At 40.5% G+C, this 18073-nt stretch overlaps 1 pseudogene; it reads right to left on the bottom strand.

Annotated features, from left to right (window-relative positions):
* Positions 1-14089: 14089 nt before the first annotated feature.
* Positions 14090-15132, bottom strand: LOC110561445 (large ribosomal subunit protein uL10-like; annotated as a pseudogene).
* Between the last annotated feature and the right edge of the window lie 2941 nt (positions 15133-18073).

The raw sequence follows: 18073 nt of genomic DNA, 5'->3' as shown, positions 1-18073 counted from the left end.
CTTGGCCACATAGAGTGAGTTTAAGGCCAGTATGGGCTATGGAAGACCCTGTTTCAAAAAATAAAAATGAGAGAGAGAGAGAGAGAGAGAGAGAGAGAGAGAGAGAGAGAGAGAGAGAGTAGAGGACTTGATAAGATCAACAGAGGAGACAAAAAACTCAATGGGAGACTTCAGGGGCTTTCAAGGGTAATTTGAATTACATGAGATTTTTGCCCCCACTTTTTGGACTCACATGCCTCACTCTTGAGTAAGATTTGACTCTATTTATAAACAAGAAATAAAATCAAGGAACAAGGAATGAAGGAAGAAAGAAACGACTAAATTTGTTAAATTTGTTAGAGGAATATTGAGAGCAGAAGTGGCTTTAATGTTTCACTTTCTAGACGATACGTGTTCAGGAAGGACCTTGAACTTGAACAAAACCAAGTCTTGGCAGTTATGAAATGTAAGCACCTCCCTTAGCTTGTCATGTTGGCATTAGAGAGTAAGGAGGCCTTAGGTTTCCTTTTCACACACTTAATGATTATCCTTAGGATTTTCCAATTCCACTTCTATTACATTTCTTCTACCTTCTTATCACACACTTTGCATGTGATCACAAGCCTCTGTGAAGGTTTTAGACTTCCTGGCTCCTCTGTGCACTGTATATACAATTGTGGTTGACAGTCCTGAGTGGGAGCCCATGTCCACAGCTGTGAGAAGAGAGGAACATGGCAGTGAAGACTGGAGTTGTAATGGAGAACAGATACAAGGTAACACAGTGTGCCTTGGGACACTTGGGATGCCTTTGAAAAAATGAGCTGAAAGTTGAGGCGAAGATGGATTTGTTTCTTTGTCACTGGGTGCAGGTTTCAAGTTTCCTCTTGGGGTTTGTGGCCTTAGTTTTGTATGTCAGGATGCCCATTTAGTAAAGAAATCCAATGAACTATACTATGGGTTTGGTTCACACTTACTGGTGTTCTGACTCTGAGAAACCACTGAGGCTTTTTTTTTTCCACCCTAAAAGGAAGATGAGCAATAGACAAGCAATTATGACGTTGCCACCCATACAACATAGGAAGCTACTACTGTGACCTCATCATGAATTCTGAAATGTGTTGTTGACTGGGATGCACTCATTAATGTAAGAGTTCCTGTATCTACTTATCTATCTTTGCATTCCAAAGAAAAAGGGCATAGCTATTCATTAACTCAGAAAATTTTTATAAAATAAAAGGAGTTAAGTAAACCGTTATTTAGGTTAGGCTTTCAGGCTAGTCAGTGTGGAAAAATTGGGATCGAATCTCTTACTTTCTTCCATCATCTAGGCCAGTAAGGAGAACGATTTCCCTACTTTCTTTCACTTTTGTTCCAAGTCAGTTTTTTATTGGCAGAAAAGTTACAACTAAAGGATGGGTCTGAAAGTTCATGATTAAGACAGAAGCCTGAGAATTCACAGTACAGCTTAACGATGGAAAAGACCCAGTTGGTTTTTAAAGCTCTGGGATTGAAATTTCACAGACTCTGAGTATGACTCATTGCTTCGCTGTGTCATGAGTTTCATTTTGAAATGAAATACACTCTGTGGTTTCATTTGAGGCTTCGTGTTGATGCAAAAAGGAAATGAGCCCATATTGGGAAGTCAGGTTGAAATACACAGGTTGTATCAAGTTGTTGCTCAGCCATCCTCATACACTAGGCTTGGGTATTACCAAGCTGTTTTATCATCGGTTCACACCTGCCCATCTTCCTCACTTGTCTGAGAATTGGGTTAAACAAATAGAATGTACTCAGAGAAGAGCCTAGGAACGAACCACTAACTATCACTTCTGCTTGGCTGACGTTCTTGCCTCATGTCTTCCTGTGTTGGCACTTATGAGAGAATGCCCATTTTCACGGCATTCCCATGTTTGGAAAAAACAGTCTTGTTTTATGAAAAACATTACAGTGTTATTTCACAGTAATAGTCACATATTCAAATTTGGGTATCTCCCAAGACCAAGGAGTAGTGAGAATAGGAAGAGCAGCAGAAATAGAGCTGTAGTGGAGAATGAAAACAAAAACAAAGCACCCAAAGCCCACTAAATGCTGTGTAAGCACTCTAATACTAGGCTATCCACTCATCTCCAAATATCAGTCTTTCCTAAATGTATTTTAGTGTTTCAGACTTGTTTTCACATTTTCAGTACATGCCATGTTCTAGACAACTCTAAGGATGATTTATATCTGATTTAAAAGACTGTTAGGATGAGGAAGTAGGCAAGAAAGGAGAACAAAAATAAATCCTATATTTAACAAAATCCAACCAAGTTGTTCCCTTTAGTGCTTAGATAGACAACTTTTTGTTTATTTTTTGTTCTTTTTTAAAATTATTTTTATTTTTATTAATTACAGTTTATTCACTTTGTATCCCCCCTGTAGCTCTCTCCCTCCTCCCCTCCCAATCCCAAAATCCCTCCCTCATTCCCATCAATACCGCTCCCCCAGTCCACTGATAAGGGAGGTCCTCGTCCCCTTCCCTCTGATCCTAGTCTATCAGGTCTCATTAGGAGTGGCTGCATTGATAGATAACTTTTAATTCTAAGTCAGATTAACATTGCTTCTCTCCTTAGTCAGAGACCCTAGGGAAACCACTTGACCCAATCTTTATTTTCTTACTTTTAAGATGGGAATGATAATGATACTCACATGATGAGGCTGTTATGAGGATCAAATGAAATCATTCATTTACCTCACACCTTCAACACAGAGTACCAACAAATGTGAGCACTTAGTGATGAAAAGCGGGAACAAGAAGCATTAGTAGTTAAAGCTCTGAGAACTGTATTTTAAATTTTAATTTATTATCCGGTTGACTTAGTGTGTGTATGTGATATGATGTAGGGTGTGTGTGTTTGTGTGTGTGCATGTGTGGAGAGCAGAGGTTAATGTTGTGTCTCTTCCCCTATCTCTTTCCACCTTATTTTTTGAGACAAAGTCTCTCATTGTTGTGGGTTTTTCTTTCTCTCTTCCCTAGACTCTTGGAATAATGACTCACGAGACTCAAAACATACTTTTACAAATACCTAGGCCATATAGCTAGGCTCTTCGGCTCTTCTCTGACTAGCTTATAACTTAAAATAACCCATTTATCCTAATGTACATTTTGCCACGTGGCTGGTTACCTGTGCTCAGGTACCATTCATCTGTCATCCTCATATCTTGCTGGGTGAATCGTCTGTGTCTGGCTCTATTCTAGAATCCTCTCTGCCTGCTGGATGTCCCACTGTTTATTTCCTACCTCAGCCATAGGCCATTAGCTTTTTATTGACAGGTGATGTTTCCATACAGATATAAGGGATTCATTTTGTATCTCACTGCACTTAAAGCACACCACTTCAGCTAGACTCAACTAGCCAATCACTCTGGGCCCCCACTTCTCTCTGTTTGTCCCGTTCTCCCAGCACTATGGTTATTGACATGAATTGCCAAGCTTGACTTTTATATGGGTGTCAGGGATCTGAATACAGACTCATGCTTGTATAGCAAGCGCTTTATCCACTAGATATCTCCCAGGTCCTCCATTTTATTTTAAAATATCTGTTGTTAATCTACAGATAATATATGTTGCTTTGATTAAATATGGCATTTACTGTCCTTATGCAACATAGTACCATTACTGTGAGTGCACACAGAGATTTTAAAATGTGAAAACATTAACAACAACAACAACAACAAAACCCCCACAGTATTTGCTATTTTTAAGTGAATGAGACTAGGTACATAATTGCTAGTGTTAGAGCACTGAGCTCAGAACTTGCGCAGGTAAACTGTGCTGGTATGAATATCCGAAGCTCGCACAAAAACGCGGATTTAATATCCAGAGAGTTGCTTCATTTCTGGTAACTTCAAGGCTGTCTTCCTCATTGAAAGTAGGACAACCGTGCAGCCTAAGAGAGAAACGTGCAGTTTTTCTTTTAAATATTTATTTTACTTTTCATTAGGTGTCTATGTGTAAGCACAAGTACCTGAGAAGACCGGAGACACAGGATTCTCTGGAGTTGGAGTTACAGGCAGCTGTGAGCTGCCCCAAGTAGGTGCTGAAAACTCAAAGTTGGGTTTTCTGGGAAAGCAACACATACTCTCAACTGCTGAGTCACGACTTTGTTTGTTTTTAGAGAATAACAGTTCGTTTATTTTCAAAAATTGTCTACGTCTATGTGTCTGGTGTATGTGTGTAATGTGTTTAACCCACGTGTACGTGTGGGTGGGTGCATCCCTGTGCATATGGGAGATGATGGGTGTCTATCACTATCTTATTTCTTTGAGACAGAGTATTTGACCTGGAGCCAGGCCAGTGGCCAGTAGGTCCAGTGATCCTCCTGTTTTCACACCCCACCGCATGGTGACTACAGGTACATGTGGTCATGCCTGGGCATGTAGGGGCTGGAGATTTGAACCCAGGCCCTCGGGCCATCCAGCTTACACAGCAAGTGCTATTACTCGCTTAACCATCTTCCTACCCCAAGAGTAACAGATTTAATTCTTGAATAACTGTTATGGGAAGTAGTTAAAATTGTTGATGTTTGATAATTTGTCAGTATTGAAATTTTATTTCTTAACCTACAGAAGCATGCTTTCTTCCTTTTAAAGATGAGATCCACTCTCTTCAGGGAGACCCTCTTTATTTTATGTTTGGTTGAGGCTTTTATATGTCTTTGTGAGGCCAAACAAACTCTCTCCCCTCAGAGTTTCCTGGACACTCCTGCCCTGTGCCTCAGAAGGTGAACTGGACTTCCTCCCTAGAACCTTGTTCTTGATACTGCTCACTCCTCTCTGTTCCTTGCAATATTTCCTGTCCTATTTTTATTTTATCGTCAGTCTTTCTTCTACCCACATATATGCCCAGGGTTCTCCTTATCCTAAAATAACCCTCCTCTGACCTGCTACAGCAGCAGACTCCTTATTTCTCTTCCATTCACACCACACTTATAAAAGAGAACAAATTGTGCTTTCTCTTCCTCTTACAAGAGTCCCCTGAATCCCTTGTATTATGGCTCCTTCTTCCATTTCTCCATCAAACCTTCTGAAAAATCAACAGGAATTCCATATTCTGGCTAGATATGAAAAAAATTCAAAGCCGGACATGGTGTCGCACTCCTGTAATCCCAGCACTCAAGGAGGCAGAGGAATGCAGATCTCTATGAGTCTGAGGCCAGCATGGTCTATAAAGCTAGTCTAGGTCAACCAAGGCTACACAGAGAAACCCTGTCCCAAAAAACAAAAACAAAACAAACAAACAAATAAACATTGCTTTTCTAACTACTCTCTCATTTCCAAGAGGAAAAAAGTTCTCCTCTTGGAGTTTTCTCTTTTCAGGCCTTTGTGTACATTTGATTTTTCTGAGGGCATCCCTTTCATTTCCCTCACTAGCTGCTTTGTCTTCTAGCTCCATAATGAAAACATTCCCTTCTCTGCATCCTTTGCCCCAGAAAACTTCTGATCATTGCTTTACACTTGAATTCCTTCCGTTGCCTTCATCTAGAATTCCCCCTCTTAATGAGTCATAGATTTTAACAATTTCCAACTGTCTATGGGCTCCCATAGACAGCCATGAGTTCAACCTCAGCATATCCAAAACAAAACCCTTGGATGTCACCAAACTCCCACATCTGTATGTTGCTTCTATGTGTTTCATCAATGATGACACTATTAATGATCATCTTCCAAAGTCTTAAGTGATTTTTAAATTTTTCATCACATCTTATGTTCCAGGAAGAGGCAATTGCTAAGAAGATGCTGTGGCTTTATGGTACATAGGATGAAGGGTGTCTAGTTTGGAGACAATGGCATCTGAAGTGTGTCTTCACTAATAACCCTCCTGTCGTGAGCAGGTTACATGAGCTTGTGGAGACTTGATATCTTTACGTACTAGATAAAACACATGGAGGAAAAAAGAGGAAGTTAGCATTCCCTGAATAGGTTAGATGAGAGCAGCACATCATATTTCTACTCTTTCCCTCTATCCAGGTCATGCCTCTCATTTCCACCGTTACTATCCATTCACGGGATTGCTTGGTTTGTACAGCTGCTGACCTGTATGTAGGTGTCCATTACCTAGTGTGTTTTTCTTCCTTCTTCCCCATGCCACTTCCTCTTCAGCCCAAGTGCAACACGGCCCTGAACCTAGTACTATCTTCTTCTGTTTTCATTTGCTCATTTTTAAACTTAGCACACAAAGTAATAGGTTTCTGCACGGTATTTGATTCTCCTCCTCCTCTCTTCTCCCTCCTCCCCATGCCCCACCCATGGACCCTTCCACCTCCAGTAACGTTCGCTTTCATGACATATGTGATCTGTTACTTTCTCTTAGTCCCCCGAACCTCTACTTTCTTTTGGTTCTCTTTCTAGTTTCATGACCCACAGTTGCCTATTTCTTTCCTTTTTTGTTTTTAGGTAGTGAATGTATTATAGCCTCAGTATAGATTGATTCAATCAAAATAATAAATCTAATATGCCACCCTTTTTTGAAAGTCTTGTGAAAAACCAGAATGATTGTATATGAGAGGAGGAAGGAGAAATAATGATACTAGAAATAGTGATAATAAACTAAGGTAGAAGTAGTTTGTTTGGGCCATTGCTGAATGGGATTATTATTTGGATTGGGTTAGAAAAGCAGAGAAGGCAAAGAAGCATGTGTCTTAAGAAAGGTAGCATCAACTGTGACTGCTGACTGAGTGAGGTCACTTTGGAAGCTGTCTCTATCTCTAACCCTGTTCTAATCATTGACATAGCATGAAGATCACTGTCCCTGGCAGAATTTATGCTGGAAAATTGGTCTGTATTTAAAAGTAAAGGAAACATAAAAAGGATGAGATGCAGTAGAGAGCAGAAAGGCCAGGGTGCTGAAAAGCCAGGTGTAAGTCAGTAGATCATCATAGCCCTGTCTCCTCCATGTCCCAGCTTGTGTCAAGCAGGCTGACCTGGAGTTCTGTTGTCGCTGGCCAGAGGCAGTTACTTTGACAGAAGCAGACAGAGTCTAATGTCATGGAGAGGTTTAAGGTTTGGGAACTGTGTGTGGACGTAGGTTTATGACAAAACTACTTGATGTCACATTCTCCAGGATGGGGTCTAAGAGCTGGATTTAAGCATTCCAGCAGACATTGAAGTTGATGGTCATTTATTATCACTGGGACAAGCTAGCTTGCATCCGCTAAGATTTAACCATAATCATTATCGTCAACCCATCCAGGTGCCATTTACTTCACAGGCTTAAGTCATAAATGGAGAATTTGGATGCAGCTGAAGGTCTTTGGATCGTTAGAGTAAGCTTGTTTTAAACCATTCTTCAAGATGGAAAATAGCAGCTTGACCCTAATCAGCCTCGTCTGTTGGTGAAGACAATGTGTGATCTATGTGGTTAAAGAGCTTTGATTTCATCATGAGTTTTTCTAAAATGAGAAGTGTTCAAAGCACATTGACTGCTCTACCAAATACTTTGGAAGTTGGAAGGCAGCCTCCGAGAAGCTGTGATTTACATGTTTTTTTGTGCAAGTTACTTGATGTTCAAGCTTTGCAGTGGTTTGGGCTACAGTTGTCATTGCAGTTTCATGTTTACTTTTAAACATGCATCTAATTCAGGGAAAATGTATCGACTTGCCATTTTATCACCAAACTTATCACAGTAAACATAGCAAACAGCTGGGAAATACCAAATTCTTGATTTGATCTCTCTCTCTCTCGAGACAGGGTTTCTTTATGTAATCCTGGCTGTCCTGGAACTCGATCTGTAGACCGGGCTGGCCTTGAACTCACAGAGATCTGCCTGCCTCTGCCTCCTGAATGGTGGTGTGTCACCACTACCTGGTGGCTGATCCTGATCTCTCAATTAAAATTCAAGATTAAAAAAAAAAAACAAAACCAAAAAACAAAAAAACCCCAAATTGATTAACTTCATTCACACCATCAGCTTATATGTTTTTTGAACTATAAAAATTAATTATTTAAAATTATGATTTTACAGCTACTCTTACTCCAAGTCACTCATTCTAGTCTCCACTACTTCTCCCAGAGTTCAAAAGTTCACCTATTACTGAGACATAGTGCCTTCACTTTCTAAGGGTGTGCGTGGCTGACATCCCCTTTCAGGAAGATGTCGTGAACTTGGCAAATATGGATCGTGTGTTCCACTAAATTCTGGGAATGTTTAGTCTTCATATGACTGGGTTTTCAGTAATCCTGTGAAAATCATGGTCTTATTCAATTTCTCTTTAACAAAATTAACAATTCTTAGTTAAGTCCACTGCAAGACTGAGGCATATCTTTCTAGCTGGTAAGTGAGGAAGTTTGCGGTTGCTCTTTGTTGGTCTGCAGCCTGCCTGGTGGGGAGTTCTAATCAAGTTTTTCACTCCAGGCTCACATGGGAAAAGGGAGGAAACGGTCCATAACTGTCACATCTGTGGACAATTTCAGATTTTTCTGAATTTCCCTTATAATCTTCTGCATTTTCACTGGTTTCAAGTTTACTCATGGGACTTCCTGTTTTTAACCACCAATCCTTGCTCCTGCTTGAAACTGTAATTTGAAAGAGTTCACTTGAAAAAGTTAAATGTAGTCTGATCTTACAGCACAAAGTTTCCTCAGACTTTGCGTTGTTCGTATTGTGAGAATTTGCTGTGTTTAAAGAAGAAACTAAATACATGGTGGAACAATATTTAATGTCAGAAGTTGCAGTAGAAATTTAACTAATTATGGGAAGCTTTTGTAGCTATATATATATACAGAAAAAAATGGATCACAGGGAATCTTATGAAAGAAGGGAGAAATAGACCTGGAGGAGAGCAACAGAATAAAAAAAAAGTCAATTTACAACTATGAAAGAAATTTAAATATAAAAACAATTAAAATGTCCTCAAAGTTTCCTAGTTAAAAAAAAACAACAAAAAAACAAAAAAACAAAAAACCAAAAAAAATCTGGGCAGAGGGGTCTTTTCTGAGACTAATTCTCCAACTAAGGACCATGCATGGAGATAACCCTAGGACCCCTGCACAGATGTAGCCCATGGCAGCTCAGTCTCCAAATGGGTTCCCTAGTAATGGGAACAAGGACTGTCTCTGACATGAACTTAGTGGCAGGCTTTTTGACCACCTTCCCCTAAAGGGGAGCAGCCTTACCAGGCCACAGAAGATGACGTGCAGCCAGTCCTGATGAGACCTGATATGCTAGGGAAGGGGAGGAGGACCTCCCCTATCAGTAGACTTGGGGAGGGGCATGGGAGGAGATAAGGAAGGGAGGGTGGAATTGGGAGGGAATGAGAGAGGGGGCTACAGCTGGGATACAAAGTGAATAAACTGTAATTAATAAAAAATACATAAGTTAAAAATGGATTAAAATCTTATTCCTTTATTACTTTTTTATATCAACACATTAAATGACAATGGCTCCTTTTAAAGGTCCATTTTCAAGATTATTATTTTTCAGTTGTGTGAAGGGGTGTGTGTGTGCATGTATGCAAAAGTGTGGGGATTTGTTCACATGGGTGCAGGGGCCTGAGGGGATCAGAGGCTTCAAATCCTCTAGAGCTGGAGTTTCAGGCAGTTATAAAGTGACTTACGTGGGTGTTGGGAACAGAACTGCAGCCTCCTGGAATAGCAGCAAGTGCTCTTAACTGTTGAGCTGTCTCTCCAGCTCCACTACACTAGCTTGTAATGAAATACGCTCACTGTAAAACAGCCTTGAAGTCCTACGGACTTGCCAAGATGCTTTGTACTTTAATAGAAAGATCCTGTTCTTTCTCCCAGGTAATGACATTTTCATAAGCTGTTCTCATCTTTGGCATGTCTTCAGCTTTTCTTACTTTGAGAGTCACGTTAAGCTAATGATGCCTATGTTGAGTGGAGAGAGGTGATAATTTGATCATTCTGGACCAATCATGGCACTGTGTTCTGTAACTAGAAAATTGGTTCTAAAACATTGTATCTCGGTTTTGTTGTGTGGTGGATGGACTAAGGTCCCCAGACTCCCTTTAGTTAGATGTTGTTATGACTCACATATGACACATTCTACCAAAGGCTTCTGTGTTGGTCCCCATGAGGAGGCACACCAAGACATGACTAGAACACAGAGCACAGCCTTCCTCAACATGTTGACTAATTAGTGCCTGTTGAATGAACTATTAGGAAATGGACCCTGGCTCATGAGTTAATCTACAGAGAAGGCCAGAGAACTCCTCGTCCAATCGTACCCCAAAGGCCCTGCTTGTGAATACCTCTGCACTGGGTGCTTTTAACACATGATCTTTTGGGGGAATATTTCAGATTCAAATCATAATATCTGCCAAAAGTTACTTTGACAAAAAGTTAAAGTGGAAACATGGAGTGGAAATGTGGGCTGGGGGAGAGCACAGAATTTAGTGAATTTATACAAGGCATGGTTACACTCTGTATTCCATGTCTAGTTAAGATGCAATTGGCCTTGGGAAAGTCCATCCTATCCTTGGACCAAGTTAATATCCTGTCTAGTGCATGTATATTTTAAAGAATAGCAAAAAAAAAAAAAAAAAAAAAAAAAAAGACAGAAAAAGTGAAGGCCCAGAAGTTAAAAACACAGGACGAGCTTAAAATAGACTCTTCTTCAGAAAATACAACACCATTCATTTCCAGAACATATAAAGACTGTCCACAACTAGCAACAAAGAGACAAATACTCCAATTAGAAGCGGAAAGATTGTTAGAAACATTTCCTCCAAAGAGAAGTGATGGGGAACATGCTACGCAAAATCAGTGCGCTAGCTTTCTGAAATATCAAGACAGCCTGGATGATGACAGATGTGTGCACACTCCTGCCTGGGTGTGTTTTGCTGCACAGCCATTTCTTCGTAGTACTGTGTAATGGAGCCACATAGAGCATGTGACAGTGCTTTAATGATTTCTGTCACCTGTGCCATGTTCTTGTTCATCCTTTTTTCATTTTTTTTTTGAAATTTTTTATATTAATTGCAGTTTATTTACTTTGTATCCCAGCTGTAGCCCCCATTCCTCATCCCCCCCAATCCCATCCCCTCTCTTGTCTCCTCCCGGTCCCTCTCTAAGTCCACTGATGGGGAGGTCCTCCTCCCCTTCCATCTGACCCTAGCTTATCAGGTCTCACCATGATTGGCTGCAATGTCCTCCTCTGTGGCCTAGCTAGGTTGTTCCTCCCACAGGGTGCTGGGGAGGTCAAGGAGCTAGCCACTGAGTTCATGTCCGAGACAATCCCTGTTCCTTTTACTAGGGAACCCACTTGGATACTGAGCTGCCATGGGCTATGTCCGAGCAGGGGTTCTAGGTTATATCCATACATGGTCTTTGGTTGGAGAATTAGTCTCAGAAAAGAACCCTGTGCCCAGATATATTTGGTCCTTGTGGAGCTCCTGTCCTCACTCCAGGTCTTACTAACTCCCCCTTCTTTTGTATGATTCCCTGCACTCTGCCCAAAATTTAGTTATGAGTCTCAGCATCTGCTTTGATACACTGCTATGTAGAGTCTTTCAGAAGCCCTCTATGGTAGGATCCTGTCCTGTTTCTTGTTTTCTCTTACTTCCAATGTCCATTCCATTTGTCTTTCTAAGTGAGGATTGATCATCTTACCCAGGGTCCTCCTTCTTGTTTAGCTTCTTTAGGTGTACAGATTTTAGTATGTTTATCCTATCTTATAGGTCTAGTACCCACTTGTAAGTGAGTATATACTGTGTGTGTCTTTCTGCTTCTGGGATACCTCACTCAGGATGATCTTTTCTAGGTCCTACCATTTGCCTGCAAATTTCATGATTTCCTTGTTTTTAATTGCTGAGTAGTATTCCATTGTGTAAATGTACCACAATTTCTGTATCCATTCCTCTGTTGAGGGACATCTGGGTTGTTTCCACATTCTGGCAATTACGAATAAAGCTGATATGAACATGGTTGAGCAAATGTCCTTGTTGTGTACTTGAGCATCTTTTGGAAATATGCCTAGGAGTGGTATAGCTGGGTCTTGAGGAAGCAATATTCCTAATTGTCTGAGAAAGCGCCAGATTGATTTCCAAAGTGGTTGTACAAGTTTACATTCCCACCAGCAGTGGAGGAGGGTTCCTCTTTCTCCACAACCTCTCCAGCATGTGTTGCCACTTGAGTTTTTGATCTTAGCCATTCTGATGGGGGTAAGGTGAAATCTCAGGGTCATTTTGATTTGCATCTCCCTGATGGCTAAGGACATTGAGTATTTCTTTAAGTGTTTCTTCTACATTCCTCTGTTTAGCTCTGTACCCCATTTTTTTAATTGGATTACTGGATTTGTTGCTTTTTAACTTCTTGAGTTCTTTATATATTCTGGATATTAGCCCTCTGTCAGACATAGGGTTGGTGAAGATCCTTTCCCAGTCTGTAGGCTGTCGTTTGTTCTGACGACAGTGTCTTTTGCTTTACAGAAGCTTTTCAGTTCCATAAGGTCCCATTTATTGATTGTTGCTTTTAGAGCCTGTGCTGTTGGTGTTCTGTTCAGGAAGTAGCTTGTTTCATTCTTTAGGCTATGCAATGTTGGAAAAATGGTGCATTGTTTTTTTCTCTTCTGAAGGTAAGAAACTCAGTCTGAAATCTTACATGACTGGGCTAATGCATTTTTTTTGAGATTAGACCAACACTTCAGATTGGATTTTCTTCATAAGACATGAGATTACTTTTCAAGTAACACTACCTTACATTTTCTTTGATGTCTAGACAACTTAATAATGGCATGTTTGTCTATATCACCTTTTCCTGTATTTCTAAACAATGTGTGTGTTTTTATGGTGAGTGTGTGTGTGAAAATGTGTACCTGTGGTTTCATCCACCAATATTCTCATGTATGAAGGTGAGAAGATGATAGATATTTGCTCTGCCACTTTCTGCCCTAATCCTTTAAGACAGAAAAATACCCTGGGGCTCCCCTCCTTTTCCTTCCTTCCTTCTTTCTTTTTTTTTTGGGGGGGGGCTAGGCTGTCTGGCAGGCACACCCCAGCTACTCTCCTGTCTCTGTACACAGCCCTGTCTTTCACTCAATGCTGAATGACAGTCACATTCAGGCAGCTGGCTTTCTCCTGAGTGCTCAGAACTGAGGTCCTTATGCTGCACACAAGTGCTTTTAGCTGCTGAACCATCTCCTCAGACCTGTATCATTTCATCGTAAATCTCATATCTGTCCTAGGATGTGAGTAGGCCAATTAATGCTATATTTGTTTTGTAATTGAGGAAACTCAGTATGGTCAAAATATATTTTCTTTGGACACATTATCTAATTTCTCTGGTTCTAAGGTTTTTGTAAGTATATAGTAAAGGCTCCTATATAATTACAAGTCCTTCTTAAGTCTGTGATCCTGTCATTTAGCATCCCTCCATCAGCAGCACACATTTTAGGATGCCACGCTCTGTGTTGTCTCACTCAGCTATGTCTGTAACATTAATACTTATATACAGCTTTGTAAGCTCTGGTCAAGGTCAAGGCAACAGCCTTTAACATTAAATACAAATAACTGTATAATCTAAGCATTAAGTTATAAAGTGCTTTATTACTTTTTATTTCTGAGATTATTATACATTTACATCATTTCCCCCTTCCCTTTCTTTCCTCTAAACGCTCCTGTATGCCATTGCTTTTTAAAAAATTCATGGCCTCTTTTTTGTTAATTGTTGTTACATGCATAAAGGTATACACACACATACATATATATGTTCCTATATATAGCCTGCTCAGTTTGTGCCACACTGCTTATATGTATCTTTTCAGGGCCATTTGGTATTCATTTGGTAATTTTGAGGTGAGTAAACTTTTGGACTCCCGATAATAGAATAATTTAATTTAATTTGATGACAAAACTATAACATTTTAGAGTTAGCCTTTAGAATAACTGATGCATCTAACATATTTGTTTATTTTATTTTTTAAAGACAGGGTTTCACTATGTAGCCCTGGTTGGCATGGAATTTACTATGTGGACCAGTCTGGCTTTAAACTCATTGAGATCTTCTTGCCTCTGACTCCTGAGTGTTGAGCTTTCAAGTGTATGCCTCAATGATTTTTTTTTTTTTGTTTTTGTTTTTTTTACTTTTAAATAAGCCTTTATTTCCATGTTTTTCAAAATAAGCTAGCTCAACTGGGTGCTTTGGGAGGTGATTTATTCAAAGAGACCAAATCCCATATCCTCATCTGATTCTTCCGACTCTTCCTTGGCTTCAGCCTTGGCTGGGGCTGCAGCAGCAGCAGGAGCAGCAGTGGTGGTCATGGCCACAGGGGCAGCAGCCGCAAATGCAGATGGATCAGCCAAGAAGACCTTGACCTTCTCAGCAAGGGGGAAGGTGTAGTCAGTCTCCACAGGCAAAGCCAGGACCCGCTTGTACCCACTGATGATAGAATTGTGGCACTGAGGCAACAGTTGGGTACCCAATTTGCAGACAAACGCTGGCAACATTGCGGACACCCTCTAGGAAGTGAGTGTGCAGTCTGCTCTGTGACATCAAGCACTTCCGGGTTATAGATGCTGCCACTGTCAAACACCTGCTGGATGATCAGCCCGAAGGAGAAGGAGGAGATGTTCAACATGTTCAGCAGCATGGACTCACCGGCTCCCACTTTGTCTCCAGTTCTGATCAGCTGCACATCGTTCAGAATTCCCATGGTGCCTCTGGAGATTTTAGTGGTGATGCCAAAAGCCTGGAAGAACGAGGTCTGCTCACGTCCTAGACCAGTATTCTGAGCTGGCACAGTGATCTCACACGGGGCGATGGCACCAGCTCGAGCAGCAGCCGGTACCTTATTGGCCAGCAGCATGTCTCTCATCTCAGTGAGGTCCTCCTTGGTGAACACAAAGCCCATATTCCTCCGGATGTGGGGCAGCAGTTTCTCCAGAGCTGGGTTGTTCTCCAGGCTGCCCCTGATGGCCTTGCGCATCATGGTGTTCTTGCCCATCAGCACCACGGCCTTCCCGCAGAGGGACATGCAGATCTGCTACATCTGCTTAGAGCCCACATTGTCTGCTCCCACAATGAAGCATTTTGGGTAATCATCCAAAAGTTGGATGATCTTAAGGAAGTAGTTGGACTTCCAGGTCACCCTGTCTTCCCTGGGCATCACGGCGGGGTGTCAGGGATTGCCATGCAGGGTTTAAAGACGATGTCACTCCACTGAGTTTTTATAACAAGGAGTGTCTACTGCAACAGAACTTTGCCACCCTAACATAGGAAAACAAAACAAAACAAAACCCTTAATTTCCATCTCAGAAGGCATGGGTAAGAGGAGATTTTTTTTTTGTTTGTTTTCCATTTAATATCTGTACTATATTTTTAGTTACAGCAACAATACAAAGATCTAGGTCTAAAGATATGTTGAAAATAGGTCTAAAGATATGTTGAAAGTAAGTTTCATGTTTTCATATTTTCTTGGTCCCTAAAAATAATGTCATGAACTAGATATTTTTAAAATTCTTTTACCTCAAGAATTCTGTGACCTTTCCTTTGTGAAAATGCAATGCTGAATTTCAGCTCTTTCCAAGATATTGGTTAAGGAGAACTGGTGGGTGTGAGCCTTGTGTAACAGTTTTTGAGCTATCTGAGTTATCTTTTGATAATAATCAATTAGGTTTCAGATTCTGTCAATATTTCCTCTGCAACTCAAGAGCTGGTGATCTTATGGAAAGAAAATTACCCTGTTTTCTTTTTAACAGTCATAGCACTAAAATATCTCTATTTCTCCATCTCTGTCTGTGTCATTATCTCTGCTTTGTCTTTGTCTCTCCTTGTGTCTTTATCTCTGTCTCTGCCTCTTTCTCTCTCTCACACACTTTTCTCTTTTTCTTTTTGAAGCATAATGTATACATACTAGTAATATTTCTATTCACAGACCATGTGGGAAATATAACCATCCTTCCACTTTCTTAAGAATCAAAGAATTGTTCTTTGAAAGAAAAAGCGTTCTTAGCCATTAGCTGAGTGAAATACAGAAAGTCAAGAGACATGGGAAAATCTTGAAGCTTTTCAGCTCCACTCCCTAGGGTATTCGCCTGAAAATATGTTCAGAAAACACTGTATGAAATTCTCAAAATAGTATTTTCAAAACAAAAATAAAAACATTTTCAAAAACCCGTGGGAGAGTCGATTTAGAAGAGCCTAATTTTGGCTTAATTTTTTAAATTAATTTTTTTATGTTTTATATATTAATTACAGTTTATTCATTTTGTATCCTAGCTGTAGTCCCTTCCCTCATTCCCTTCCCAAACCACCCTCCCTCTCTCATTTCCTTCCATGCCCCTCTTCAAGTCCACTGAAAAGGGAGGTTCTTCCCCACTTCCAACTGACCCTAGCCTATCAGGTCTTATCAGGAGTGGCTGCATTGTCTTCCTCTGTGGCCTGGCAAGGTTGCTCCCCTCCTCAGAGGGAGGTGATCAAAGATTGGCTTAATTTTTGCTGTCTTCTCTGTGATAGTTCTATTATGGCCACTAAAATTCAAGAGTTTTCCTGCCTGAGTTTACAGGTAAACCAAGAAGTTTCTTTGAACAGAGAACTTGTCACTTGTGTGATGATAATAGTATTCTGCGGCAGGTTATTAATGTTAATGCCCACAGAGGCAATGACTCTGAGATGCATTTACATTTGAGAAACACATTATTCATTAAGATAGTTAAGACTCATTTCATGAAATCATGGTATGAACTATATATTTCAATTAGTGACACTTCATATGCTTTAATTCATGGATACATTTTCAAGGAAATAAAAACTCCTAATTAAAAGCACACTTAAATATGACAAGAGATATATTATCTAAAAATGTTTTGATCATGTTGTGAGCTAAAGAATTTGAAAGCATGGTACAAGAATGCTGATTCTGGGCTCCTGAGGCTGATGATTGCTTCAATGTGTTGTGTAGCTTTAGGGAGTTTTATTAAGTAATAAATTTAAGTAAATTTCTAAATGGTATTTTCTTGGATCTACGTTATAGAAAATAATTCACTGAGGAGAGTTGTAAGCTGTCACACTTGAATATAGTTCAGCTAATCTATTGTTAGTACTCTTTTTTATCACTGACCTTGCGAATCCATGATTATATGAGCATATCTACATATCTCCATGCAAAGCATCCAATCTTCACTGCAGTTGAGAAAATTGTGGCTCAGAAGAACCGACTAACCCAACCTAAAAATGCAAATGACAAAAACAGTAGTCATGGGAAGACCCCTAATTGAAGGGATCTCATATACAGTCAGTAGACTATGGAGTCAGAAACTCCCTTGTCCAAGCCTGTGCTTTCTACGTGGAAGTACCTTGCATCTAAAGACTAGGTGACTTATAAATGTTCTGGTTCAGTGTTGTCTCAGTGTGCGATTACTGTGAAGGCTACTCTAGTCCCCATGGCATCTGCTGAGACAAATGTCAATTCTGCATCACAGCTCATCTTTTCCCTGACATTGTCTGCCTTATGTATTTACATCACAGATGTCCACTGAGGTCACTCCTGGATAAAATCTGGATTCAAATCTCTGTTATCGAATCTTTACCAGGGACTAAAACAAAATAGTTAAGGAAAATCTGACCCGTCCTGCAGGCTAGTCGAACAGGGTCCACCTGAAAGAGGGAGTGGAAATTGGGGGACAGAGACGCGAAGAATGGAGACAAGACAGATTCTTGAACAAGTGTCAGTTTACTGAATGTGCAAACAACACTTATAAAGCAAAGGGTACAAGCAAATTTTTTTTTCACAGTAGCAACACATCTGTGCCACCTGGCAAGGCAACCAAGAATTCACTCAAGGTTACACAAAGTTTGCTGTCTGGTTCCCAAGGTTGCAGGGAGCTTGCTATCTACTTTTCAGGCTCAGCGCACCCTGCCTGCAGAGATCACCAAGGACAGTCTCTGAGAAATGGAACTATGGATAAGACCCACATCTGCCAAGGCCAGGAGGCAGAATTCCAATTACCAGACTCCTTCAATTCCGCCTTCTTTGTTTTATGGAGAGCCTGTCTTAGGTTGGCGAAATGTGCATTTTTTCTCTTACCCGTCATCAAGGTCTCGGATGCGATTTTCACGATCCTCTGTCTTAGGTTGGAAAAAACACAGTTTCACACTTTCC

Source organism: Meriones unguiculatus, chromosome 17, assembly GCF_030254825.1.
Source record: "Meriones unguiculatus strain TT.TT164.6M chromosome 17, Bangor_MerUng_6.1, whole genome shotgun sequence".
Classification (NCBI taxonomy): Eukaryota; Metazoa; Chordata; class Mammalia; order Rodentia; family Muridae; genus Meriones; species Meriones unguiculatus.
The sequence above is the reverse complement of the archived record's forward strand: the minus strand, read 5'-3'. Positions and strand labels throughout refer to the sequence as shown.